The 26,634-nt window shown below is 37.2% G+C and overlaps 1 protein-coding gene and 1 long non-coding RNA gene across 11 annotated transcripts in view; both read right to left on the reverse strand.

Moving 5' to 3' along the window:
* The window catches only part of Mctp1 (multiple C2 and transmembrane domain containing 1), a 539,183-nt gene that overhangs the window by 348,808 nt on the left and 163,741 nt on the right, over positions 1-26,634 (reverse strand). The gene's annotated exons all lie outside the window — the stretch shown is intronic.
* On the reverse strand, positions 6,278-18,583 carry LOC134475289 (uncharacterized). The gene is made up of 3 exons (XR_010046428.1): positions 15,597-18,583; positions 13,580-13,735; positions 6,278-8,907 (listed from the first exon to the last, which is right to left on the reverse strand). It is a non-coding gene; the product is annotated as an uncharacterized LOC134475289 (long non-coding RNA).

The following is a 26,634-nucleotide window of genomic DNA, read 5'->3' on the forward strand; positions in this document are numbered from 1 at the left end:
TTTGTGACTGTTTTTACCCATAAAATATGACAAAAGCGATGCCTGGTCCCCCAAAGCTGAGCTGCTACAGGCTCCAGTTATGCTTTGCTAACAGGCACAGCCTCTCTTGAACTCCGTTATCAACTTTCTGCGGGCTGTCATGTGAGGAAGCCCAGCCAGCAGCCATGGAGGATCTCCGAGACCCGGATAAGAGCAAGAGCCCCCAGCCAGCCCTGAGCATCTCCAGCTTGTTCCGCAATTGTTTCCAGCTCCAAACTCCATCAAAATGCACAGCATGAAGGACTCCAAACTAGGATTTTCCTGGCAAGTCATTCATACATTCCAGACCCCCAAGATCAAGAGCAAAATAAAGTGGTGGGACTGAGCTGCTTCCTCACAGGTAATTTGTTACACACCAATTTGTAACCAAAACAGAAGGGAGGTTTGACCATAACAGAAACCTGAATGACTCCTGTCATTAAGTTTGGGACAGGAAACAAGGCCCACTAGGAAGCTAAAGAGGTTGGCAAGAGTCAGGCTTTAAGGAGGCCCAGAGAAAGGAAGAAACCTGTTGCTGGAAACTGAAAGGAAGGGGTCCCCAGGCGTGCAGGAGCAGAAAGCATGGCAACACTCATTGTGATAGAAGAGAACCTAACGAATTGATGATGCAGCTGAGGACACCTTCACGTATTTTTATATAACTTTATTTTACCTGTCAATAATAAAATGCAAGAGGAAAGGATCCGGACTTAGTGGCAAAACCTAAAACCTCAATATCCTGGGAGGCTGAGGCAGGAAGACTGCAAACTTGGGCGACTTAGTGAGACTCTATCTCAAAATTAAAAAAAAAATTCTGAAAAAAGTTGGAGATGTTAGTGCAAAGTACAAAGATCCAGTAGTGTAAAAATAAATAAAATAGGAAGGTTATGCACTAAGGAACAAAAAAACTATTACAGATAAAGGAGTTAGGATTTGGTAGGTTTCAAAAACAAAACAAATACCTCTTTCTACTTCTCAGGCTCTCTACACTGCAATTTAAGAAACACCATTAGTCTAGAGAATCCAATAATCCAGGGTGAAAGTATAAGATCTTTTATTCAGACTTCTGAAATATCCACGGAAGTATGTCTTCCAACATTTAAGACTGACAAGGTCTCTCCAAGAATCTTAAAACAATGTTTCACAAATTCTCTCCATTAGACAAATAGGTTTCTAAGCACAGCATGGTAAGAATTTATCTCAAGGCATCTCATAGGGACCCTAAAATACAAAGAAATCATATTGAAGACATGGGTTGATGCAGATTCACAGAAAAACTCAACACATATTTGAGACAGTTGTTCTAGTGTAGGAATCACCAATTTGTACTAAAAGACATGGGGATGGTGTGAAATTAAAAAGTGACTTTGGACACCCAACATTTCACATACAGCACACAAGCTGGGGTTATTTTATTGAAAATGTAGTATTCTGTGTGTTTTTAGTGAAAGATAAAAATTGACTAAAAGGACAGATCACAGAGAGTGTAACCAAGAGTGGCAAAGGACAATTCCCACTTGAAGGCCAAAATACTACCGCAGAAGCTGGTGACATGAGCATGGGTGGTTTCTGTTATTGTAGTGGCAGTGACCTATGTGTGCCTGCTGTCCCTTCGTCTTTAGTGGATGTGTCTACAGCAGCTTCCCTGTACCTGTCCTGCCACTGAAAGCTGGAATTTGTGGGCCATAAATACATCTTCAGTTCACAGTTCCAGAATTATATCCAAGAAAACATATCTTCACTTGCATCTTAAATGATAAATACTTCACAGTAAGTAGATGTTGGGATGTGAGAGTTGGGGTGGGGCGGGGTATAGTTTGAACATTAGGAGTACTGAAGTATAACTTCAGGGTTGGGTATGGAAGGCTGCATTTTCTAAAGATGGCCACCAAAGTCTCTCCCATTCTCAATGTTTTTCTATAATATGACCTTGATATTTCTCCTATCAAAAGGACAGGCCTAGGTTCCTTTCTCCTGAAGCTTGATAGGATGCTGACTACAACAGAAGTAAAGGCTAGATCATAAAAGCTGAAAAATATTCATCTAATTCTTTGAGGGCTTCTCATAGGATCCAGCCACTATTCCACAAAGCAGCTGAAGAAGACCACATGGAGAGAAATCCAGAGTCCCGACCTACAGTTCCAGCTAAGCTCCAAGACAACAACCAGCACTAACTTGCCAGGTGTTCAAAGAAAACATTTTCAATGATTCTCTAGTCCTCAACTGAGTCCTCCCGATGCTGAAGCAGAGATTAATGCATTGCCAAGCCCTACTGAAATTTCACACTTAAGATTGAGATGTAAAATGTGTCCCCAAAGTCTTGTGTGCTTGGAAGGAGACTGGTTTATAGGAGTACCATATTCATCCAGCGTTTGTCCATTGATGAGTTTGGAGCTGACCATGCTGTTAGCAGGTGGACGACAGGGACTGTGATCCGAAAAAGTGTATATTGGACTTTATGCACTGTTTGCTTTATTCTCTGTGTGTTGGGCAACTTTTCGTCTACCATACACCTCTTCCGGGCTGTTTCTACCTTGAAGCCTGCCAACCATGGACTGAAACCATGGGCCAAAATAAACATCTCCTCCTTTAAGTTGTGAATGTTGGTTGCTTTATCCCAGTGATAAGAAAGTGACATACGCACTGATGAATAAAAAAAAATTAATGATGTTGTCTGAATCCACCAAGCTTGGGGCAAGGTGCTATATAACAATAAAGATAACTTTTATCCTGGCCTCGCCAGCTGCCTTCTGTTTCTCCTCATCCCTCATGAGTTTTTAGAAAATAAATCGGTTTGAGTCATATTCTAGACCTTCCTTTTTCCCTATTTAAGATTCTGCCATGGAGCTCGAAACATATGAAAGTCATAAATTATTTGTTAATATTACAGTAGCATAAAAAATTCACTGAGTAAATCAATTATCAAAATTGTTCTTAAAATTCTGATAGGCTCAATAATGGAACCCTGAATCATGAGAAGTGGATTCTACAGAACTGAGTTACCATATCTACTGATTTAATTATACATATAATTTAATTTATATTGTATATTAAATTTTCAAATGCCAAACTATTTTATACTTACTAATTGACAAATATCCCTGATGAAAACAACTTATGACTAAAGATACACAGTGTGGAAAACCACCACACATTTTTTCCACAGGCCAATAACATACTGTTTTGCCTAAACTTTATAGCTTGATTTTGGTAAGTACTGAACTATAAATATAAACAGAGTTCTGCTAGACCACATAGAAGTATAGTATTAAAAGAAATTTCCAATATTCTGAGAATAATATTTGTTCCAATTTTTGAAAATTTCATATTTTTTGTTTAATAGCCAGAGCAGTGTGATGAAGACACACACAGAGGAGAATTTCCAGAATTGCTTCAGAAAGCTTCAGGAACAAGGGATAAGTATGTTTGAAGCAAGGCAAACGTGGGGGAGGATTAATAACAATATATTATCTATTGTAATACATTTTTAAAACTCTGAGACACCATATCGTTTGATCATGCCTCATCTTACCTCAGAGTTTGGCAAGGTTGAAGACTGATGAGCCTGAAGTCAATGATTCTGCTTGACATTAGCTAAACCTAAAGTCAATGAACAAACTAATTACTGTGTCAGGTAAGGAAATAGAGAATGGTGGAGATGCTAGACCTGCAACAGGGATCAGAGGGGAATGGGAAAAAGTCTGTGGGTTCCTTGTCCCAAGAGGTGACCAGACTTCCATGAGGAAGCTAGCTAGTAAACAGGGGGGACCTTAGGGACCCTGAAAAAAGACTTAGAGTGAGAACTAAGGTGATTTAAAGCTAATTAAGAGATATGATATTTCTCACACACCTGGGGAGGCTCATTCAAAAGTGTCACAACCTCATTGAAACAAAATTAGAAAAGTGCATGGAATGTTCAGTAACCCCATGTGCAAGACTGGGACTTCCAGCAAATTTCTGACAGAGTTAGGGGGCATTTCAATAGCTTCTTAATGGGCTCATTACAAGGATATGAATGACCTCATCATGCTTGGTGAGATAAACTCAAAACACTTTCACTCTCAGGCAGACAGGAACTTCTATGTTCAATGTATTTATATATCCACCAAAGGAGTAAAGCAGTGTATCCTCAGTTGGTAATAAGAGGAAGTCTTCTAAGTGACTTGACTATGGGCTAAGCTTTGCTGGGAATCTTAAAATGTAGTGAAGAAAAAGAAAAAGTGAGTCAGGGTCCATGAAGCAAAGATAAAAGCAAGAGGAAGGGAAAATCGGAGAGCTGCTTCAAGATTTGCTGAAGAATACGGGTCTGCTTAAAAGATTTTCCATAAATGGAAGAAGTTCCAATTCTTTCACTAGTCTGCAGCAAAAAAGCTTTTAGTATCTTACAGAAGTACATGAAATAAATGGGAGCTGAACTTCAGGAACAAAAGCTAAATACCATAAAAGGCTTGAAATACTTTTTCTTAGAAAGGACAGGATTTTAATTGTATCAAGTCACCTTATGAATATGGAATGGATCAAAAAAAGAGTAAGCTGAACTTTCATAATACCTCCCCAACACATCAGTATTATACCATTCTAAAACACTTAAATATATACCTATATATTTTATGTGAATCACAGTTCTATATTTTTATATCACACTGTTTTAAAGAGTTTCAATAGGAGCTCACACTACATAATTTTTTGCAAGCCCACTATGCTTCTGTATTTTTGTAGTGTTTAAATGCATTATGCATTGCAATTGTTCCAGCACACAGATGTGGTGTTTTACCATGATGGTAAATCACTTTAGTAGCTTTTTTCCCTGTTATATTAGCAATCAATGCCAATTTGTGCATGTTAGAAAAACTCTAAAACATATAGGTAACAAAATAAATACTGCCTGTAATATCAGCTTTTACAAATAATTCATCCTAACATATTTTTGATCTTAACAAATATTTATGAGCACTTCCAAAATGCCCAGCTCCTGTTTTAGATGGCAGAAACTCCATTCTTTCAGGGATAAGAGAGCAAAAAATAAATCTACAAAGAAATAAATAATATGAAACACTAAAAATACTATGAAGGGTAAAATGGCTTAACATGTTAGTGACAGAGTGACAAGTAGGGCTAGGAAGAACTTAAGCTAGCACACAATAGTGGGCCACTCAGACGAGATAACTTGATCAGAGAACCAAGTGAAGAGAAAGAAGCTGGCATGGCAAGACCAAAGGAAAGATCGCACAAACATTTCAGGAACATAGAACAACACGGAATGATTTTTTTTGGACTAAAAGAAATAGAAAGTAGGTCAGCATGACCAAAGCCTAGAAAAAGAGACAAAGTCAAGGGAAAGGTAAACAGGTCCTGATGGAAAGGAAGTTGGGTTTCATTTTGTTTGCATTGAGGGAATCTTGGGATCTCTTCTAAAAAGAGCTGTTCTGTACAGGTGAGATCACAGCACATAAAAGTCAAGGTGAGTCTACTTGTCAGGAAGTAGCTACAGAAGTTAAAGTAACACGGATGAAGGAGTGGTAAGATTGGGGTGTATTTTGCATAAAGGTCACATAAATCACTATGAAGAGAGACCAAAATATGAAGAAAAGAAAGAGATCAAAGGTTATGCTCAGGGCTTTGGTCTGAACAACTGGGGGCACATTACTTCTATTCATAGAGTAGCAAAAGGTCATAAGTAAAGTTGTTTTCCACACAATGAGAGGTACATTATCAAAAGGAACTTTTCAATAGTTGGTTAGCCACCCTCGGAGATATGATTACATTTGAATTAGTATCTGAAATTTCTGATACATTCTTATTTATCCAGCTAAATAGTTTCTGATCTTTCAGCTTTTCTATTTGTTTAGTAAGGTCTTATTTTGTGGATCAATGGTAGCATTACTTTTTAATAATATAAAAAGCACATTTTTGCAGTGCTGTGATGATCATGTATTATATATAAATAAAGGTAAATATGTTTCCAACCAAGTAATCCTAAAAATTTTCAGATTTAGCTATATTTATATGGCTTGGCCACCTTTATTTCTTCTTTTTTATGGATGACTTTGGTACCTTGCTTATGTTCCAATGTGTGCAATGCTAGAAGAGTTGTTTTTCTCATTGACTAGGAAAAACTTTTTATATTAAGAATATTAATCTTTAATGTATAGATAACCTACACTTGTCATTTCTCTTTCAATTTTTAGTGTTTATAATATGCAAAAATATTTGAGTTTTGCACTAATATATGGTATTAATATTTCTTTACTAAATATGGTATTAATATTTCTTTACTAAATATTCATCTATATTTACTTTGAAAATTTACATTCAGTTATGGTTTGTGTCTGAATGTCCCTCCAAAGCCTCATGCAGTCATGAGAGGTGGGCTTTTTGGAAGTGGCTGAATCCAGAATTTGTGACTGGTTCATTGTCTGGTACTAGGGTTGGGGTGTGAGTGTTACACCCACCTTACCGTGCATATCCTGCATACAATATAAGGGAGGAAAAGAGGCTTGCTCCTGCTCCCTTCCACTTTTGGTGCATTTGCTGTCTTCTAGCACCATGAACTGTTGCCCCTCTGCCATGTACCACCCTACCTTGAATCCAGCTGAATATAGACTGAAATCTCTACCAACTGTGAACTAAATGAATCTTTCTTTCCTTTGGGTGTTGGGTATTTTATCTCAGCAATGAGATAAAAGTAAGCACCTTCTCACCCCATTTGAGACTAAATCACTATTCCTGAATTTTTTTTTTCTGTGGCCTTGGGTTCTAGAGACTTGGTCCTCTGCTTTCACAGGAGTAACTCATTATTGCTGATAGTTCCACTCCTGAGTGCTCTGGTACAAGATCTTCACTGCTCACACACTGAGAGACAGAATCATCTGACAGCTAGAAATGTTGTCATTTTATTATCACACATTCCAGAAATGAAACCATTGGATCAATTCAAAACATCAAATCAACTCATTAGGGGTGAAAGCAAAACAAAACCAAGCAAGCAATGAAAAAGAGGAAGGACGAAAACTGAATACAAATGTAAGTTAAACTAACAGTTTGTCAAGCGGTTCACATAGATACATAGAAAGAATACTAATTTCAAATATTTCCACCAAAAGGAGCCAGGTATTTCTAAATAAATGTCTAACACCAGGATACAGGAAAAGCATAAAATGAGTTTAGGTTTTATATTCAAGCAAAAAATGGCTCACAATTTGATATTATTAGGTCATGATGCAAAAAATGCATGATCCAACTTGAACAGAGTCATACTGGAAAGTTACTAAAAAGCAAAAACAAACTGTAAGTTCCCAAAGGTACTTGAGAGAGCAAGCGAAAAGTTCTAGTTTTGCAAAAGAATTTCACTTAGTGAACACATGATGAATGATAGACTTGAAATTTTTTTAAAAAATTAAACAAAGTTACAAAACATAAACAGAAAGTCAAATCCCAATACATTTGAGTTATATATCATGAAACAAAACCATCTAATTTCAAAATGAGTAATATTTCCTACAAAATAACACACAAAGAGGAGAAAATATCTCATTTCTTTTGATTCAGCTGGGCTTAGAACAGTTCAGATTGTACATAAACAACCTCTAATCTGAGCCAAAATAACAATGTTCCTGTACTTATGTTTTGTGTACAAATCAGCAAGTGAGAATTCTAAACTAGAACCAAGGGTGTGAGGGAATCTCTACCTCTCCCACTGATACCCCAGGCAACCTCATTGCTTGTCACTGGAGGGCAGGCAGAGAGTGAGCCCAGACAAGGTGTGCTGAGCAGAAAAGTCCATCTGGCAGAGAAAGAATCTAGAGCCAAGGTGAGGTGGGCTTAATTAGTAACCCCCTTTTCCTGCAGCTCCCAAGGTTCCTGCTGTGGGGACTTCCTGTTGCTTGGATTTCCTGCTGCTGGCCACAGCTTCAACAGAGAGGAGGAAATGAAGATTTGGAATTATTCATTAGCAGGCTGAAGGCTTACACTATGGAACACCTGTCAAATGCTAAACAAATAGCTTCAGTAGTTTCTAAAATCAGATGATTGATGGACAGTATAGCTGTTCTTTGTAACCTTACAAATAACACAGCATTTTGCCATTAAATCATATGTTCTTTTAAGACAGAGACTTTTTTTCCTTACCACTTGTGGTAACATGTGGACATGGCCATCGTTTTAAGAGGAAGTAATTCTGGGAGACAGAGAAGGACAGAAAAATTAAAGACCATGTTTTAAAGGGTATATATGAGCAATGCACTGAAGATAATGTAACCAGTCTCTGTACATGTCTGTGATCTCTAATTTCTCTTTATCCCACTCTGTCCTAAAAACCTCTCCACCATATCACACTTCCACTTTTATTCCTGGATCTATCTACTGCCTGTGATTACTAGCATGAACTCTTCAGGTACCAATTGTAAAAAGACAATACAATTAGTTATAATATTTTATAAGCTTGATTCAATAGAATTAGACCATAACCATTCTATATTTAAATGTAATCCCACCCCATGTCCCAGATGTGAAAATACAACATCCTTTTTTTATTGCTAACTGGTGCCATTATGGTTTGGATTTGAAATGTCCTCCATAATTCGTGTGCTAAAGATCTGGTTGCTAGTCGATGGGCTTTTTGGAAAATGACTGACTCATAAAAGCTCTAACTTTGTCAAGTGGATTACTTCACTGATGAGATCATAATCTTATGGCATTTTTGGTAGGTGATGGAAACAGGAGATGGTACAATTTGAAGGCTTATGGAGTTGCAATCTTGGAGGCCTTAGCTGGTCCCCAGCTCTGTCATCCTTGTTCTTTTCCTTTCCTGCTTTCCAGCTTCCATGACCTGAGAGGTTCCCCTCTACTTCATACTCCATGTCCACCATGATGTTCTGCCTCACAGTCAGCCTGGAAGCAAAGGAAGGAAGTAACCATGGGCTGAAATCTCTGAACTCATCAGCCACAATAAACATGTCAAACTCCACTATAAGAACATTCATAAAAAAGGGATAAGAACGGTAGGACTTCTTATACTAAAAGACAGAATTACCTGCAGTCATAAAATTTCTGGCTAGAATGGGAAACTCTGATCATCCTGTTCAACACTGAATGACCCTTCTTTGCCTTTGTAAAGCCTCTCTTCTCAGTTGCCCATTAAAAAAGACAGGATAGGTGAGATTCTGATGACTGAAATACATGAGTTCCTCCATTGCCATTATGTATTATGAAAAAACTGTACTTGGTTTCACATATCCATGTGTCCTACTCAAAGCTACCCCAAATAGTGACATAAATTTCTTAAAAATGTACATTTTATGTAATTCTCACACTTAGGTTGATCACATTCAATGGAAGCTACTTGAGCAATCATTTAATCAACTGTGGAGCTGGGAACTGAGCCCAGGCAGTCTAGCTTGACAGTCTGTGCAATAAATCACTACATTATATACATGATCACCATCAAATTGAGAGCATTATCATGGTATCCTAGACCAGATAGGGAGAAGAGCTCAGGGCAAGTTACCTATTATTAATATTGTTTAACTGTGGGTGCCTTTGTGCATGCATAAATCTATCATACATATAAGACAGATTCATATCACACATACACACACTCCAAATGGAGCCTTGAATGTTCAATCTCTAAAACACTAAACCTACAAGGAGCAAATAGTCCCATGGAAGAAGATTAATCTCATTTCTAATTTACAGTCCATTTTACATTTATGATCTGATATCAACTGCTGTCAATCTTTATTTTGTAATATTTCCCTGAGGTACTGACCATCAGCTAGCCTCTTTCTGGAGAACTGGAACTCCCCACTCAAAAATTTGGGCAGAACTCACCACATGTGTGCTGTCTCTGATCCAGGTCTGACCAGAAAACACTTCTGTTTCATATGAAGTTAGGAGTTCAAAAATGTGATGTTGTCCTTCCTGCAGGCAGCCAGCACAGGTTGGCTGAAAGAACCAGCAGATCAGCCTCTGCCTGCTGGTAGTTGTCCCTGGGAAGGCTGCTTCCTGCAGGCAGCCAGTGTGGATAGAGAGTCAGCGGAGCTACCTCTGTCTGCCAGAGGCAGCCACCAGAAGCCTCTTTCCTGCAGACAGGCAACACAGGCAGACAGAGCCATCAGATCCACCTCTGTCTGCTAGACATGGCTACCAGTAGGCTGCTTCCTGCAGGCAGCCAGTAGGACCAGGGACATGCAGCTAGGTAAGCCCTGTGCCCGCCCCACAGATTGGCAGCCAAAGTGGGAAGTGCCTGGGGCCCCACAATGAGCTTGTTTGGAGGAACCCAGAAGAATGTCAAGATGAAGGAGCAAAAGGCAACCTCATACCTCCATCCCACAAAGAACAAGTCTGGGAAATACAGTCATGGAAGAAAATTGAAGTCATATAACTGAAATCTCTGAGAGGATACCAACTGAACTAAAGAAAAAATTCTATCAGATAATAAAAGTAAGCAAATCATAAATGTCTTAGATTAAAGAAGAAATCACCAACATAATGAAAGAAATGCTCAGCATATCTAAAGAAGACAGAGACAATAAATAGGAGCATAGGAAAATGATAGAAATTTTGAATGAACAATATAGAAAGGAATTATAACACATGAAACAGACTCAAAGAGATATCCAGGAAATTAAAAAGTCAATCCAAAATAGCAAAACTCCTGAAAAGAGACTGAAGATAGACTTTCAAACCTTGCAAATAGGATTAAAGCTAGTGATTGTGAAAGGAAAGATATCTTAAAAATAATACAGAATCAGGAAATAATTCAACGGCTGCAAGATGACACAAAGAAGCATAACTTAAGAGTGATAGATATTACTGAAAAAGCAGAGGTCAACAAAAATGAAACTAAAAGGTTATTTACAGAAAAGGGAAAAGGATCAGGCACACAGAGAAGTGAGGCATACAGAACCCCAAATAGCCATAACCAAAGTAAATCTATACTCAGACATATAATAATCAAGATCCCAGAAATTCAGCATAAGAACAGAATATTAAAAGCTGTTGGAGAAAAGAAACAGATCATCTATAAAGGAAAACCCATCAGAATCACAGTAGACTTCTCAACATAAACCATCAAGTCAAGAAGAGTTTGGAGTGAAGTGTTTCAAATCCTGAAAGTAAACAACTTCCAACCCAGATTGATCTACCCTGCAAAATTCTCTTTCAATGTTGATGAAAAAATAAGATACTTCCATGATAAAGAACAACTGAAGGAATTCATAACCACCAAACCAACTCTACAGAGAATGCTGAAAGATATTCTAGAGAAAGATAAAAATGATCACGATTCCAGGAATAGCAGCAGAGAGGATCGCCACACAAGACAAGCAACTAAATGGAGAGAAAAAGTGGAAGGCCAACAGCAGGAGGATAGCATGGCACAGACAAACCAATGTATGCTGGTTGTAACCATTAATTGTAGATGGCCTCCGGTCAGCAATAAAAAGAAACACAGGGAGAGTGGATCAAGAAATAAGATCCATCAATATATGGTATACAAGAAACACATTTAACTGAAAAGGAAATTCATAGACTGCAAATCAAAGGAGAGAAAACAATTGTTCCATGTGATGGGAGACCAGAAAAAAAAACAAGGGTAACTTGCCCATCAATTGAAGAATGAATAAGAAAAGACATGGTATTTTCATACAATGGAAAGCTATCCAGTTGTAAAGCAGAATAATTTCAAGGCTTTTATAGATAAATGGATGCAACTGGAGATCATGTTCATGGGCAAAACAGTTTGAACTCATAGGGGTGAACCCCAGCATAAAAAACAGAAGGAGTTAATTGGATCCAAAAAACCAAAATAGTTATTGTAAAAGTGATAGAAAGGAAATACTGTTGTACTCTAGAAAAAAAAATAGCTTCCTTATATGTGTATTATAGCAAAACCTGTAACGCCGGCCTACTGTGTATGTGTTTTCCTTTTCCCTCTGTATGACCTAATTGATATGTTAATCAATGTCCCCCCCCCCCGTAAAGAGTTGTAAATCCCTAAAAACTTAGCCTAATTGATATGTTAACCATTGTTGCCCTCTACAAACAACAGATGTGGTGCTAAAACAAGGTAACAGGGGTTGTTAATCACTGTTAGACTTCTCTGTTCTCTGCTGAAAAAAACCAGGATGTTTCCCTGATTTAAACTTGTTTGAATAACTTGCTTGTATACAGGGAGACTTACTTGTTAGCACAACCCTTACCTGACTTTGCTCTCCCCAAGGAATGTAATCTTGCCATATTTTCTGTTCTGTAATGCTGCACTGCCTTCCCCCTTTCCCTACCTAGTGGTGGTCTGTCATAAAATGTGCCTGCGCTGTTCTTAAGAAATACTTAGCTTCAAAGAAATTACAGGAAAAAGTTGTGGCTTAATCCTAATGCACCAAAAGGGTTAAGTTCCAAATCCTTGTAAAAACTTAAGTTTCAGCTTCTTGTAACTTTCCACCCCTTCCCACATGTTAGTGTTAACGGGCTGTCCTGAGATAATTAACTTTCTACTTTCTTCTCCAAATGTTATTGCAGATGTGCTATTCCAAGATAATGCTTATCTGCAGGATGGGAGTAACTTAAAAGGCACCAAAAGCTCCCAAGACTGTCAGAACTAAGTGGACAGCTTTACAGTTTCCAGACTTGAGTCAATAGCTTGACGGCTCTGTGGGTTTCTTTGTTTCTCCCCCCCCCCCCTCCTGCTTTTTAAAATCCCCTTCCTTCAGTCTCTGGCGTGCAGTCTCGAAATTGGCTCCTGGAGACTCATCGCCAGGCCTGGCATAAATAAAGTCTTTGCTCCCCAAATTTCAGTCTCTTGCTTCCTTGGATTTTATACCGGGGCCCGAGTTATTAAAAATACCAGGGAGGGAAAGGTAGCTACTGTCAATTTCTGATTGTCTTGTCTTGAACTCTTATATTGTTTTCACAATTTTGTTAGGTTTGGCTTTGTTCTGTCTTGTTTTGTTAGATTTTATTTGTCTGATGGTTTGGGCAGCTATTTTGAACATAATGGTATGTATTATGATAAACATGGTTAATTTCTTATTATCTTGTTTTTGAAGTCTTATCATGCTTTCATTCATTTGTTTAATTGGTTTTATTCCGTTTTGATTTTATTAGTGTGATTGTATGAACATCTATTTTTTTAGAAAACAGAACATTACGGTAGCCATTGCTGATTTTCTATCACCTTGTTTTGAAGTCCTATCAAGCTTTTATTCTTTTTCTTTGATTGGTTCTATTCTGCTGTGTTTTGATTTTATTACGTGTGATAGTATAGACAACTTTTTTTAAGAAAACGAGATATGATAGTAACCACTGTTCATTTCCTATTAGCTGGTTTTGAAGTCCTGTAATGCCTTCATTCTTTTGATTGGTTTTATGGTATTTTGTTATGTTTGATATTATTGTGTGTGAAGATATGGACAACTATTTCAAAGAAAACATGAGACATTATGGTAGCCACTGTTGATATCCTGTTGTCTGTGTTACTTCCACTCTTCTGTTCTGATTTGCTTTGTTCTGGTCTGTTTTGTTTTGTTTTATTCTCTCTAAAATTAAAAGAAAGTGATGTTACCTGAGCCAGCCCACTGAGACACCAGAAATCAGATGGGTACTTAGGGGTAGCCCTCTGCAGGATCTTTCTCTTCTGGCGAAGCCCAGCTATAAGGGTAACAGAAGTCTGGAATTTCGAGGGGTCTTCTTTATGTCCAGCTGTACAAAGAGCATGAGCCTAGAGGAGAGGATTTCCAGAGCAGCAAGTAAAGAGAAGAAGCACAGTATCCTGATAACATGGGGGAAACCCTTGAACTCTGCTGATTCTGATGCCATCTCTATCCCTGGAATATCTCAAATACTGAGCCAGAAGATTCCTGATTTTCTCAAGCTGGTGGTTTCTGCTGGCTTTTCTATCACTACACTAAAATCAAAGACTCCTCAGTACCCTGCCTGTATTTTGATTCATTTCAATTTAACAGACATATGAATTGAGGGCCTACTGAGGGCTAAACACCATGCCGGGTTGTGGGGCGGCAAATATGAATACACAGAGTCTAACAGCTTGAGAGTACTGTGCTTTGCAGTAAATCTCCAGCCTTAGCTGGTCACATGCTATTTTCAAATCACAGGTCATGGATGTCTGTACTGACCCCATTTCACTGGACCAGAACAGTCATTCTGAAGGGCAAGAAAAGAGAATAATAGCCAAGTCATATGCGTGCTTAAAAAAGAAAAACCTGGCAGAATGCTTTTATAGACTAACAAACAGAGAATAAAATTATCTTTAAGAAGTTACTCAATGAGATGCAGAATACATCTAGAACACAATAGTAAATTATTGAATATATTATTCAAAGCCTCCTGCACTGAAAATAACAATGTCAAAAATAAACCAATGTTAAATCTGTTTAATAACTATGATGGCCGATAACAGAAATGAACACAAAGAGAACATGAAACATGGGAACTCAATAATTTAGGAGTTCACTTAGATATTTTTGTAGTTTGAATAATTTACTTTGATACCATTAATAACTACTTATATTCAATCTCAAAATATATGATGAAAGAGCCTATTTTTAAAATTAACATAGATTTACTCAGTTCATAGTATGAAGTACCTTGGGGAAATAAAGTACTTCATAGTATGAAATACTTCAAGGCATTTGCTTAAGAGAAAGTGGATGAAAAGGAGTTAAGAAAAGTTATGCAAATATACCAACTCCCCACAAGGAATGTTAGCATTATGTACCACACACATATACAAATGAACTAAGATAATAACCAAGAACAAATCAAACATATGAAGTTAAAAAATAGATGAATTACATAGCAACACCCTTCATAAAATTAGATGAATCAAAAGAGACATTTTTCCCAAATCTCACATTAGTATCATTCACCATTTATAAATAAAAGTAATATTTTATTGCACAAGTTTTTAAAATAGATCCTAGCAAAGAGGTAAAATAAGAATTAGCATACTGCAGAAGTTTTACAGAAATAAGCTTGATAGGCATGCCAAGGCTGTCAAGCACCACAGAAGCCACGTTCAGCTTCCACTCCCACTTCTGTGAGCCACTCAGTTGTGTGTGTCACTCATCAGGTGCCATGCACCTGCAATCCCCTTTAATCGGTAAGGTTCTTGAAATTCGAAAGGAATTGCTCTCCTTTTGTCCAAGTATTGACTATTTATTTACAATTATTTTTGTACGAGGGATCAAACTCACAACCTTGTGCTCACCAGGCAAGCGCTTACTCCACTGAGCTAAATCCCCAGCCCTTCATCCACAAGTATTAAGCCAGAGAGGAATCTTATACTGGCATATAGTTTGATGAGCTAATTTGTTAGGTGGTATAGAGCTAGGAAAACTTCATTTCATCATTTGGAAGGTGCAATATGACACAGTTGCATTGAAAGGGAATTAGGGTTCTGTTATCAATAACACTGTTAAGTCAAGGAGAAGGAAGAGTTGTACCAGTAGGAATATGTACTATAGCTAAGAAATCTGTGCTTTGCACTTCTCTTTATTTCTATATGCCAATGTTCAGTTTTGTCTCTCTACATTTTTCCTAGTAAAAAGAAACAGGCTTACCTGATCTGTGCTCAACAGATTTTGTCACTTTCCTGTCAAGGGGTCTTTGTTCTAGGTACTTCTAAGACAGCAGCCAGCTCATGATGAGGACCAGATGGGAACCAAGAACTTTTGCTGAGTCAGGGCAGCTCCTTGCTGCTGAGTCCCCAGGCTTCACCAGCCTCAGTAGCACAGAGCCACCGCGCAAAGCAATTCTCAGCATGGCACTAATGATTAATAATCAGCTTAATGTGTAACGGGCTCTCACTCAAGCCAGTAATATATCTTAAGTAAACTCAAAGCTAAGGGAATGGAATATTACAGTGGAATATCAGAGGTCTAAGCAGATCAATAAGCACTCTCAAATCAAATCAGTTTCATAACATATATTCCATCCATCATAAAAGCAAGTAGGTCTTGCTGACAAGTGAAAAATCACCCACAACCAGATGCCTTTCTCTTTTATACCATCTGATACTGTTACCTTTGTATCATAATACTGCACAATGTCCATAGGAAGGTACATCACACCCTCGAATGCTAATAAATATTTTATTTTTTGTTTTTTATTTTAAAGAGAAAAAATAATAAAAACGATACAGAATTTCAAAACAAGATGATAGGAAATTAACAATAGTTAATATATTGTGTTGCTCAGATTCCCCAAATTCAAACAGTCAATCCAAAAATGGGCATCTGAGATAAATACACACTTCTCAGATGAAGGAATACAAGTGACAAATAAATATATGAAAAATGTTCAACATCATTGGTCATTTGAGAAATGCAAATTAAAACAAGCTATAGGCATGCATAATTGATTAAACAATATAAGTGCAAAACATTTTCCTAATGAAATAAGAGAAATTGGTTGTATAACTTAGCTAACTGCATTTTTTATATATTTATTTGTCATTTGTATTTGTTTAACTGAGAAGTATATATTAATCTCAGGTGCCTATTTTTGGATTGGGTCTTTGAATTTGGGAAACCTGATTTTTTTCAATTTTTTGTATGTTCTAGATAGTAGTCCTATATCTGAGGGACGGTTGGCTAAAATTTTTTCCCACTTTGTGGGTTTTCTTTTCACTAACTTGGTGATTTCTTTTGATATGAAAAACTTTCTAATAAGATGAGATTGTAGTTGCTGATTCTTTGAAGTACTCCCCATGCAATTTGTTTTATGTTCATGAACTCTCTGCCTACCCCTATGTCTTCAAGATTTCTACCCACTTTCTCTTCCAGTAGAGTTAGTCTTTCTGTTTTAATATTTAGATCTTTGATCCATTTTGAGTTTAGTGCATGATGATAGACATGGGGCTAGTTTTAGACTTTGGCATATAGAGAGCCAGTTTTTCCAGCACTATTTTTAAGGAGGCTATCTTTCCTTCAGTAAACATGTTTGGCCCCTTTGTCAAAGAGAAGATGACTGAGTGTGTCTGTAGTTGTGTCTACATTGTGTAATTTGCTCCATTCATCATCTGGTAGGTTTTGTTTGTCGGTACCATGCTGATTTTATCACAGTAGTTTTGTAATATAAAATCAAGGATTTTGAGGTCCTCTGCCTTGCCTTTGTTGCCCAGGATTGTCTTTTCTATTCTAGGCCTCTTTTGTTTTCAAGTGAACTTTGGGAATGTTTTCTCTCAATCTGTGAGGTATGCTAATGGTATTTTGATCAAGATTGCATTAAATCTATGTAACAGTTTTGGGAATATGGTCATTTTCACAGTGTTGGTTCTTCCTATCCATGAACAGAGGTATCTTTGCATTTTACGATATCCTCTTAGATCTCTTTCTTCAGAGTGCTGTGATTTTCAATGTATAAATCTTTTATTTTTTTGTTAGATTGATTCCTAAGTATTTCATTTTGGGAGTACTATCGTGAAGGGTGTGTTTTCACTAATTTCTCTCGGTGAGTTTGTTGTTTGTGTACATGAATGCTATTGATTTCTGCTGACTTTGTATTCAGCTATGCTACTGAATTTGTTAATTATAGCTAGAAGTCTTTTGGTGGAGTTTTAGGAGTCTCCTATATAGAGTAGCATGTCATCTGTGAATAATGATAGTTTAATTTCTTCCTTTCCTATCTTTATTCCTTTTATTTATCTCTCTTGTCTAATTACTTTGGCTAGTGTTTCCCCAACTATGTTGAATAGGAATGATGATAGCAGACATCCTAGTCTTGTTCCTGATTTTAGAGTGAAAAGCTTTTAGTTTCTGTTCATTTAATATGATGTTGGCTATTGGTTTGTCATTTATAGTTTTTATCAGATTGAGGTAAAGACCATATGTTTTGATCTTATATGGGGTTTTTTTTTTATCATGAATTAGTGCCAACTTTGCTAATAGATATTTTATACAGGTGTTAACACAAGTCCAAAAGAAAATCCCAAAAGAATCAACACAGTATTTAAAGGATGCAAATCCTAGAAAAATATATTAATCTGTAATAGTAATAGTTATCTACTGCTCATTATCAATTGTACATGATATTCCCATTTTTATTCAAGCAATACTCAACATGCTACTTGAAGAAATCACAAAATAAAAGTGGCACTCAATAGACGTAAAATTGCTTTCCACATACAAGTGGTCCATATCTGACAGTTGGTGGCACCTGAGAAGGGTATGTTCACTTACAGGTTTACCAGTGGTCTGGACTTACTGGCACACCTTTAAACTAAGGCCAATGACAATTTCTTCATGGAGCTCAGATGCTCTTACAGATTGTCTAGAGCTCAAGAACTTCATATTCTACACAGTCCTCACCACTGAGGTTTTCTCCAACACTAAAAAATATCCTCTATTTCCTTTTATAGGAAAATGCACTATTTAAGCAATAGTATTGATGTAAAGATAATAACACTATCAACTAGTCAATATAAAAATTTTAGAAATCCCCCAAACTGGCAGCTAATTGCAAAATTATTCACAAATTTTAAGTACCTTTTCTCTGACTATAAGTTCTTAGAAGATAGGAACTTACTGCTCAACAAGAAAATACTTTTTCTTGTTGGCAATTTGCTTTATTCTTAACCCCCTCATGCTACTCATAATATAATGAGCTCTTTAGAATCTGTGCTGTCCTTTTAAATTCCCATTTTTTAATTATAGACTGGTAATAAAAATATTTTTATTACCAGAAAAAGCCAAAGCTGGAGAATTAAGTTCAAGTCTAATTTTTTAGCTGAGGATGGTGAGGATCACCTAAGAGTTACATTATTCAGAGGCAGAAAATCACATCAGAGGATGATTCCACTGGTTATAAAGAGGAACTATTTTGTATCCACCTACCTTAAATCTCTGGATCCAAGAGTTCTCAGTAATTACATTCTGTGGAAGGTTAATCCCTTTGTCAGAAGACAATTTCCTTTTATTAATACTTCATCCACTCAAATGTTTGCGGACAGGCAAAATAAGTCAGGAATACTTTTGCATAAATCCTCATTTCCTTTTAGAATGGATATGCAAAATTTAAAAACAAATAATAGGTAATTTTCCTGGATCTGTAGAATAACCTAACAACCATTCCTAAGCTATGCCTGTATCAAGTAACACAATGTGCTGTAGACTGGTATGTACTGTCCATATATCCTATTTATCTCTCTCAAGGAACTTATAAACATCCAGTGGGTAGCCATGAAATATTTTCCCTGAAGTACCTCAACTTTGCACAACAAATTACAACTTAATTTTATGATATTCTTTCTGACCTGGTGTGATCAGCTTTCAGTGAGCAGAGAGCTGACTCTAGTAACAGAATTTATGGAACACTCCCTCCCAAAATACAGATTTTCTAAATCCAGCACTTTTCTCTCTCTCTCTCTCTCTCTCTCTCTCTCTCTCTCTCTCTCTCTCTCTCTCAATCTCTCTCTCTCTTTCTCTCTCTCTCTCTGTCTCTCTGTCTCTCTCTCTCTCTCTCTCTCTCTCTCTCTCTCTCTCTCTCTCTCTCTCTCTCTTTAACTTTTTACTGGAAAACAGTTGCCCAGTTGTGACATTTCCAAGTAACTGCTGCATCTATGCGGGACCATATGACTTGTTCCCATCAGCAGAACCTAGGAGCAAAAGCTTTACTTTCTAACAGGAAAAATTGATGCGAGGAGGCAGTGTCTTTCTTATCCTCTTTCTTTTCTGTCTGATCACTCAATATCCCAAGACCCTCCAAAAATGACCTGATTCTAATTTATAAACGCCTTATTAGGCGTTACATGAGAAATGAGTTCCAACTGTGTAAGTCACTGAACTGACAGAGTTTTAGAGCCATTAGCAAAACCCTGACTAACACACTGACTTTATTAGGTGCATCTGGGAGCACAGTGTCCTTCTTGTCCAGATGGTAACACCAGTCAACAAATGGGGACAAACACATCAATTTTATCATTAAAATTCTCTGTTTATCATGCTCCCATGATCATAGTTAACAAGCTAGGTTATAACTAAGAGCAACCGAAATTCAGGAATGCTTATGGTCAATCTACACATCTAAACGGACTTTATATTCTACCAGTACTGCAGACGCTAAAACTACTGCAGTTGTACCTAACTTTCATTTTCTACATTAAACCACAATTCACTAAGGCTATGAAATTCTAGGGTATTTCCTTGGGGGTCTTTATTTTAAGATGCCAGCAAAACAATTTCTCTCTCCCAATAGTTAGTTCCATGTGAAAGGACTTATTACTTTGTAAGGGAAAAAAGAAAACAACAATCCCTGGGTCCTGGTGTAAAGGATTTTTTTTGGAGACACTTTACAATCTGCAATAAACAAAGTCCTAAAACGTATTCATATGCCCAAGGTTCTGACTAAAAGTAAAGTTATGCTTCCTGTTTAATTTTTAAAAAACATAAGGTATAAATCTATAGCAAGTAAATATTGGTTTAAAAGACAAGATAAATTCAAATGGAAATGCTTTGTATCTGCTTACATGGTAATTAGTGAAAACAGTGCCATATTAAAAGGAAAATGAGCAAGAGATGAGCTATTTATTGATGTAGGACTGAACCATCAGTGCCATGAAAGGATTCAAGAGGAAAGATTCAGCCAGGCATGGTGGTACCGGCCTGGAATCCCAGAAATCTAGGCGATGGAAGCAGCAGGATTATAAGTTGAGCAACTTAGCGTATAGCAAGACACTGACTCAGAATTACAAAGGTCCAGAGGTGCAGCTCAGTGCAAAGACCCCGGGTTCAACCCCAGTACTGAAAGAAAACAGAAAGCTTGAAATGAGAAATGAGTGCATCAAGCTTTTATTTTATATCCTTTTAAAATCGCAACTTGTGACAAGTAGAATGCCTGTGTTTGAGATTCTCATTCTTCACATTAAAGTGTATTTCCAGCTTAGCCAGGGTTGTTAAATCTCAAACATTGCTTACATAGCTCACATTCTCAAGCCTGTCAGCAATTTCACCCTCTTTTAATTTGTGTTATATTCATCAAATAATGAGATCAGATTGCACAAAGAGTTTAGCATAGACAGGTCCTTTCACTTAAAACCACACACACACACACACACACACACACACACACACACACACACACTGTTGGAAAGGTGTATATTTCCATTGAGTTGAGATTATCATATCTATCTACACACACACACACACACACTGTTGGAAAGTTGTATATTTCCACATGTAAAGTCTGTGAAATGGACTTTTCTCAGTAATTGAGGCAAATGACTGATTATTGATTTTCTCGTGGTGCTTTGTAGGAATATATTCTTCATGAAGTTTTCCTTATTTTTCTCTAGTGGATGTATTGTCTCTAGGTATCTTTATGGTACTAATTACACTCTCACTTGTTTTTCTAACTGTTTACACACTTCTTCTCCACGTTAATAGACCACATCTCTGAGCAAGCATCCACATCTGAATCATTGTGGTCCCTCCTGTACTCTGCTATATAATATAACATTGTGTATGTAAAGTCACATTTAAACATGTTAGAAAAGAACATTCACACCTTAGAACTCTATCTGCAGGACTTACTTATCTTATGGCATCCAAGCTTGTGTCCAAATGTCAATAAAGATGAGGAGGCCATTTTTATACCTTGTGTAGCAACTATCTATAACGGAACTCCCTTGGACACTTTCCCAATAAGTCAGCTTTTCTCTCAACAATGCTAGAGGATGACTCTCAAATTAATTTCAGTGGAACTATACCTAGAGCAAAGACCCAAACATTAGCATTTTATAAGTATACAGAGTTAATCGTATTTTTAAACATTATGATTAAACTTTTCCAGTGTTTCTTAATCTAAATCTTACAGTGACATTTGTAAGCCATAATATTGTATTTTTAAATGTTAGCTAAATCCATCACACTGTAGCCTAGTCTAAAAGAAAGAAATCATTGGGAATAAGCTCAGAATGCTTTTACCCTTACTTGAAGTTCTAAATAGCAACCTAGCAAATTCTCATTTATTTAATTTATCACAGGCCAAATTGGGTTGGTTGGTTGGTTGGTTGATTTCAGTAGTGTAGTTTGAACTAGGGGCTCATGCATGTTAGGCAAGTATTCTATTATTGAGCTATATCCCCAGCTCTTTTCAATTTATTTTTGAGACAGGATCTTTTTAATCAAGGCTAGCCTTGAACTTGCGATCATTTAGTTTCAGGCTACAAAGTAGCTGAGATTTCAGGTGTGTGGCATTGTGCCTAGCTCAGTGCATCACTGTGCAAAATTTAAGAACAAAATAAAAATAGTCTTTATTTTGTTACTAAAAATTGAGTTGACAGACTGTAATATGGAAAGAGTTTGATTAAAAACAAACCTGTAAACAAGATTTATGATGCTAGACTCAATGTAGGCCTCCTAATTTAGATTTCACAGAGAATCAACAAAATATTCACAGAGAATCAACAAAGTACTTTAAAAAAGACAAAGTATTTTTTCTTTGAGAGATGACACCATTCTGGGTTTTCTAAGGAAAAATATCTCCCTTTTTGTATATGAAGTATTCTTGAGCCTCTCTCACTGGAGATGGCATTGGGTTTCTTCTCCATTCAGTTTCTAAGAGAACATTTGAATTTTAACAAGGTTATCTATTTGGAGGTAAAGCCGTGTAGCAACATACAAATGAAGATTTTCTGAGACGTTCTTGGATGTCTAAATGTGCAAAAATTCTTTTAAGAATAATATATTCAAAGTTAAGAGAAGATGTTACTTGTGTATTTAAGGTGGGGTCTCAGAGGGGCCAGAAAGTTTCTAGAAGATAAAGACTTTCATGCAGCAGTTACAAGATACAGTTATGACACCAGGTACATGCTTAGATGAATTTTTACTTCTGAGTTTTCATCAAAGTGCTTCTCACTGACTGGCGTTCTCTACTTCAGAAAGGTTTAAAATGTGAACCATAGGTGGGTGTGGTGGGTAAAGATGAGGGAACTGACAGGTTTGTGTGGGAACGTACACACTGTCAGACTACCTTTATAAAATGGGAAAAGGCACTTTATAAAATAGGAGACTCTGACTCAAAAAGTATACAGATTCAACAAAGGACTCAAAATGTTGCTATCACCTTCTAAGCTGCTTTCAGCTTGTGATTCACAATTCCCTCTTAAGGTTCTTCTGTGATTCTGTGGCCAAAAACAACTTCCTGGTACCTGCAGCACATTGCTGGCCTGATCAAGCACCACGGAAAGCTAGCACCCACGTCACTATTCGCAGTGGCTTTCTCTCCCGGTCTCCAGCACCTATTCAGACACCGATCAGGGGCATCCAAACTAGCACTCCAAAGAGAACCAAGCTCAATTTTCACTGATACACTTAAAAATCTGTCATGGGCTTTCTGTCATTCCTAGAGACTCAGAAGACTTGTGGAAGAACTGCTGCAGGGATGGGTGGAGGGAAGAATCAACAGTTTTGTTTTGGTCATTGTGAAGTTAGGAATGAGATGATGATCAGAAATAAAATAGCTAAGTTGGGTAGACAATTGGCTACATAAGTCCAAAATCATGCTGAGAGATGCCATGAACCAGCAGTTCAGAGACGGGATTTGAAGCTATGAGGCTGGTGTAAGGAAGAGGGCTGAGGACAGTATCTAGGGAATGACGACCTTTGGAGATCTGGTAGAGGGTGAGGAGCCAATGAAGAAGACTGGGAGGGAAAAGCAAGAAAACCAGAAATTAAATTAATTAATGATATTATTAAAATCTAATTCCTCACGGCTCGCAAAGACCTACAACATGAGATGGTCCGTGTTAGCCATGCTAAGGTAGTGGGTAGGGTGCTGACAAAAAATAAAAATAAAAAAACAGAGAAGAAACCCAGAGCCAGGCTGTCCTGCTTGTCAGCTGTGGGAACCTAGTCACGTTTTTTAACCTTTCAGTTTCCTCATTAATAAGATAGATGCTATAGTAGCAGCTAACTTATTCAGTCTTTGTGAGAATGAAATGACATGTGTATGAAGTAACTAACACAGTGCCTTATACACAGTTAGCTTTATAAAATGTTCTCTATATTATTGCCTTTTATTCTAATAAGATATTGATCTTATTAGCCATCTCATCGAAGAGGTAGGAATCAAAACCTACTTGGACCAGACTGACATAATAGCAAGTAAATAAAAGCATATAGAAAGAAAAAATATGTTTAGGTGTAAAGAAAATGAGGGGGTAATTTTGGAGGACAATGAGAGTTGGAAAAAGCAATTTACTTCTTTATTTGCAAATGAGTGGTTTAATACATGTTTGTATGCCAAATGGGAATTACACAGTGTAAGTATTAATCATATGTCTACTTGCATGGCCTAACAATCGCACAGCAGGTGAGTAAAGCACAGTTCTGAGTGAAGATTTGGTGTGAGCCAGCAAACTCCAATTGTGGCTTGGCATCAACCAATAGTCTTGTAGCCTGGATGGAATCAAAAGGGAAAGAAGGAAGTGTGACCATTTAAAGAGCTCTAGTCTTCCAAAACTGGTTTATCCTTTGTGCCATTGCCTTTGGATGTCAGTCTCCAGGTCTCCAGTTTCTTCAGCTTTCCAACACACTTTCCCTGGTGAGCCCTCCAGGGAGCTTCCAGGCCTCTGATTTAGGACTGGGGTGCACCCTGGATCCCTCTTCTTCACAACTCCTATATTCTTGGCTGGGCAGCTGCTGGGTTCTCTGGCTGTCCAGTATAGCGATTTCCCACCGCTGAGCTTGTAAACTCTCTATTATGTCCCCTGGTCTAATTCCATACATGTATATTTCCTATTGATTCTATTCCTCTTAGGAAGCAACACACAGACACACACAGTAAGAAGGGGAAAATGTCAGAAACAGGAGAGAAAAGAGGTAATTACAAACTCAAGACTTGAATAGTAGATCCATCCAGGTTCTAAATGGCAGGTGTGGCTTTAGAAGAAGCAGGAACATGCCACAATGTAAGGGAAAGGTTGGCTGAGGGTCTAGGTGGAACAGCATAGGTAAGGAGCTTTTGGAATTGTGAAGATGATGCATAATTTTCTAAAATGTTTTATTTTCTTTGTAATGATTTGGAGGGGCCTCATCTGGAAAGAGGATAGTGGAATTCTGAGAAAAACAAGTGAAAGCTTTGTCATAGGAGGGGCACTTATTGGAGAAGAGTAGGATAATCTGACAGTGCTATTTTATTTTTTATTAGTTTATGTTTGCAGCACACAATATTAACATTAATTAATTCATTTTTCCATCTCCTTTTCTTTTCCTCCTTTTTACCTCCTACATTAATATACATGTTTATAGTGGCATAATTTGTAATAGATAAATTTAGGAAGTAGCATACTTGTCCATCAATAGATGAACAGATAATTAAAATGTGGTACACACATACAGTGGAATATTACTATGCCACAAAGAAGGACAAATTTGAGTCATTTGTAGGAAAATGGAGGCATCTTGAGAGTATAATGTTAAATGAAATAAATCAGAACCACAAACTTAAATAATGCATGTTTGCTCTTATATGAGAAACTCAACACATAAGTAAAGAGCAAAATAAAAGAGTACAGTAAGAAAGGAGTACAGATGACTGGATATTGGTTCTAAAATGCAGTACTTGTTTGAATACAAGAAAGATTCCAGAACTTTCTGACTTTAAAGTTACTTTGTAATCCTTGCTGCTTCCACCACACATTTCAAAGGTGTATGTTGAAAGCAAAGTATAATCCTTCTACTTACAGAAAAGCAAAGGCAAAATTCCTAGGCTGGTACAATACGCATTCCATTTTATTTCCTACAAATACATGAAATACTCACTGATGGACTTTGTGATGACAAGTCCACTTAGTCAAATTAGTCTGTAAGATGAAGTGGTTAGGGACCTTAACGATATTTGTCTCAATCTCATGCCTTTTTGCTTTGTGAGGACCTAAAAGTGCTTTTGTCTGGACATCAAAGGCATCACTCTACCTGCAGCAGGTTGTAGTTAAATAATGCATGTTTGCTCTTATCTGAGAAGCTCTTTCTTTGACTATCCTTCAGTGATAATAGTAATCAAGGACAAGAATACATGGCACTTTCATCCTTAAACACCAAAACATTTTAAGAGGTCAAGGATTTTTTTTTCAACACTGAAATTACACACACTAAAAATCAGAACATGTATTATTTTTCAGAAATGGAAGCATGTCAATCAATTACTAGAAAATTACTCCATTGGGCAACTCTTTATTCTTGTAACTCCTAACCACTCTACTTAATAGATTGTAGTTATCTCTTTGGAATGATTAATTCAAGTACATAATTCTCAACTTCCAGGTGAACCAGAATTTGGTGGAACAATTCTAACATGGGAGCTATTATTCTGAGAACAGAACAACAATATGATCACAATCCTTCATTGTTAGCTAATTAACCTCACTGCTATGGAAGCCTGCAAGTCTTTGCCCGTGAAAACATGTCTGCTTGGAATGTGATAGCCTCAGTCTTCACTGGAACTGTCCTTGTCTAAATGTTGCCAAATTAACAAGGCTTTTATTGGCAACTTAACTCTTTCCATCCATGCAAGCACATGCTGTAAGGAGACTGCCTTATGTTACTGTTAACATTAAACCTTAGCTAAACTTTTTAAATTTAATTATTTTTTCTAACTAAA

This window comes from Cavia porcellus, unplaced genomic scaffold (genome assembly GCF_034190915.1).
Source record: "Cavia porcellus strain 051 isolate PalLab524CR breed Dunkin Hartley unplaced genomic scaffold, mCavPor4.1 scaffold_2, whole genome shotgun sequence".
NCBI lineage: Eukaryota > Metazoa > Chordata > Mammalia > Rodentia > Caviidae > Cavia > Cavia porcellus.